This window comes from Coregonus clupeaformis, chromosome 14 (genome assembly GCF_020615455.1).
Source record: "Coregonus clupeaformis isolate EN_2021a chromosome 14, ASM2061545v1, whole genome shotgun sequence".
Classification (NCBI taxonomy): Eukaryota; Metazoa; Chordata; class Actinopteri; order Salmoniformes; family Salmonidae; genus Coregonus; species Coregonus clupeaformis.
Window position 1 is genome coordinate 13,860,024 of NC_059205.1, and position 3,484 is coordinate 13,863,507.

A 3,484-nucleotide genomic window follows, 5' to 3' on the forward strand; every position below is an offset into this window, starting at 1 on the left:
TCATCTGACCATATGACATTCTCCCAATCCTCTTCTGGATCATCCAAATGCACTCTAGTAAACTTCAGATGGGCCTGGACATGTACTGGCTTAAGCAGGGGGACACGTCTGGCACTGCAGGATTTGAGTCCCTGGCGGCGTAGTGTGTTACTGATGGTAGGCTTTGTTACTTTGGTCCCAGCTCTCTGCAGGTCATTCACTAGGTCCCCCCATGTGGTTCTGGGATTTTTGCTCACTGTTCTTGTGATCATTTTGACCCCACGGGGTGAGATCTTGCGTGGAGCCCCAGATCGAGGGAGATTATCAGTGGTCTTGTATGTCTTCCATTTCCTAATAATTGCTCCCACAGTTGATTTCTTCAAACCAACCTGCTTACCTATTGCAGATTCAGTCTTCCCAGCCTGGTGCAGGTCTACAATTTTGTTTCTGGTGTCCTTTGACAGCTCTTCGGTCTTGGCCATAGTGGAGTTTGGAGTGTGACTGTTTGAGGTTGTGGACAGGTGTCTTTTATACTGATAACAAGTTCAAACAGGTGCCATTAATACAGGTAACGAGTGGAGGACAGAGGAGCTTCTTAAAGAAGAAGTTACAGGTCTGTGAGAGCCAGAAATCTTGCTTGTTTGTAGGTGACCAAATACTTAGTTTCCTCCATAATTAGCAAATAAATTCATAAAAAATCCTACAATGTGATTTTCTGGAGAAAAAAAATCTCAATTTGTCTGTCATAGTTGACGTGTACCTATGATGAAAATTACAGGCCTCTCTCATCTTTTTAAGTGGGAGAACTTGCACAATTGGTGGCTGACTAAATACTTTTTTCCCCCACTGTACCTTTCATCGTCCAGCTTGTGTTTGGGAGTACTTCGATTTTGTGGTTCAAAAACCTGAGAGGAAACGGATAAAATGATCAACAACTTTCAACAGGTTCCATTATTTTTCCATTACCACATACAGTATATATCAATGCTGAATGGTTGTCTGTGTTACTGTAAAATAGTTACTGCAAAATAATCAAAACAAGCCTTTTTCCACTAAAATATTGACCAGGACATTGATTTTATGCTTAAAATCCAATGTACATCTAATTAATAAATTATATGAAAATGAATAAATACAAACATACATAAATATTTAAAAAAAGAGAAATAACTGATGTACCAAAGTGTCAGCACGATTGAGTTCAGCTGTGCTCCTTGTTGTGATGACAATTTCAGAATCAGAGTCTGAGGTATCATCCACTGAAAAAAATAATTCAAACAACCATTATCTATCCTCCAGCAGAGTATCTAAATATGTAAAAATATTGAATCATGAGATCCACTAACCTCTTTTATAGTGTTTTTCTAGGCAAATGAAAAAAGTGATCCTGGAATATGCCTTTCCTATTTCCTTTTTATATTCTGCCAATTTGAATGGCCTTTCTGACCCAGGCACATGAACCACCTCTGAGCAGTCTGGATACAAAAGGACATAAGGTCCTTCGTGCATGTCCTTGTTAAATGTTGTCATTTTCTGGACAGCTTGTTTCAGTAGATCAGGTGCTGCTACCTCTGGGTCTGTAAATAACGGTAATGTTTTTCCCTCTTAGAGGTTTTTATTTTTTTTATTTTTTTGTTTAACCTTTATTTAACCAGGTAACCAGTTGAGAACAAGTTCTCATTTACAACTGCGACCTGGCCAAGATAAAGCAAAGCAGTTCCACTTGGCACCATCAATCCTACGTTTATCTAGTAAAATAACAAAGATATAATTAATGTATACATAGGTAAAATAAATATACACAAACACACAAATACATATAGAGCATTGCAAAATTGTATAGGACGGTCAGTACACCTTACCTGGACGTGTTTTCTTTCTTTAGGCCTATATCTTCCTTTTGGCCCATAGTTAAAAGACTGTCGTTCTTTTGATTTCGAGCTTCTGTACTCCATGAACTGTTTGTATGATGGGCATGGTTGTTCTGCAGAAATGGACAGAGTTCCGAAACAGAAAGTTAGAAGCCGCTCAAAAAATCATTAGCGTTACTGTCCTTGGATAGCTAGCGTTTTGGTTTTGCTAAACTTACTTTGCATAGCACTGTCCGGCTGTCGAGACGTCCCCTGTGTTTCCAATGTTTCCGTCTTGTCCGCGTCCTTTAAAAACTCCAAACACCGACCACACGTAAAGCAAAACCGCGTTAAGCTGTTCATGTGTTTGCCACAAAACGGGCAAAACATCCCTCGGCCGCAGTCCATGTTCGGGCGGTCACCATAAACTTCTTTGACGCCATAAACTCCACAACAACAACACGAAAAGACCACGCTCATCACTTCCGTGTCACTTCCAGTATGTGGTACGTTCCCTTTCCGTGAAGAATCTGTCATTTGTAAATTTGTTTCGGGACTGGTAAAAGTGTTTTGCGTCTTGTTAATTTGTTTTCTAAAATGTAAATTTGTTTTCTAAAATGTTAATTTGTTTTATAAAATGTTAATTTGTTTTATAAAATGTAAATTTGTTTTATAAAATGTAAATTTGTTTTATAAAATGTTAATTTGTTTTCCAAAATGTTAATTTGTCTCGAGCTTTGTAAAAGTGTTTCATTCTTTGTAATGTTGCTTTGCACTTCCCGGCCACCGTAGTAAATTAATAAAACAAGAAAATAGTGCCGTCTGGTTTATAATATAAGGAATTTGAAATTATTTATACTTTTACTTTTATTTTAGCAATTACATTTACTTTTGATACTGAAGTATATTTAAAACCAAATACATTTAGACTTCTACTCAAGTTGTAATTTACTTGGTGACTTTCACTTTTACTTAAGTCATTTTCTCTTAAGGTATCTTTACTTTTACTCAAGTATGAAAATTGGGTACTTTTTTCCCCACTGGCCCTGAGGCCTGCGGTGAATGTTAAGCTGTTTCTAAGTCTTACACACATCGGCTACGGAGAGCATGTTCACACAGTCGTCCAGAACAGCTGGTGCTCTCATGCATGGTTCAGTGTTACTTGCCTCGACGCGAGCATAGAAAGCATTTAGCTCGTCTGGTAGACTCGTGTTACTGGGCAGCTCACAGCTGGGTTTCCCTTTGTAATCCGTGATAGTTTAAAAGCCCAACCACACCGACGAGCGTCAGAGCCGGTGTAGTAGGATTCGATCTAGGTCCTGTACTGACGCTTTGCCTGTTTGATGGTTTCGCTGGAGGATGTAGCGGGATTTCTTCTAAGCGTCCGGATTAGTGTCCTGCTCCTTGAAAGCGGCAGCTCTAGCCTTTAGCTCAGTGCGGATGTTGCCTGTAATCTATGGCTTCTGGTTGGTCACTGTGGGGATAACGTCGTCGATGCACTTATTAACGAAGCTGGTGACTGATGTGGTGAACTCCTCAATGTCATTGGACATATCCCAATCTGTGCTAGCGAAACAGTTCTGTGGCTTAGCATCCGCTTCATCGGACCACTTTCGTATTGAGCACGTCACTGGTACCTCCTGTTTAAGTTCTTG

The 3,484-nt window shown here is 39.6% G+C and overlaps 1 long non-coding RNA gene across 1 annotated transcript; it reads right to left on the reverse strand.

The window, feature by feature from the left end:
- Positions 1-1,502: 1,502 nt before the first annotated feature.
- On the reverse strand, positions 1,503-2,328 carry LOC121581121. The gene is made up of 3 exons (XR_006003166.2): positions 2,069-2,328; positions 1,842-1,963; positions 1,503-1,727 (listed from the first exon to the last, which is right to left on the reverse strand). It is a non-coding gene; the product is annotated as an uncharacterized LOC121581121 (long non-coding RNA).
- Between the last annotated feature and the right edge of the window lie 1,156 nt (positions 2,329-3,484).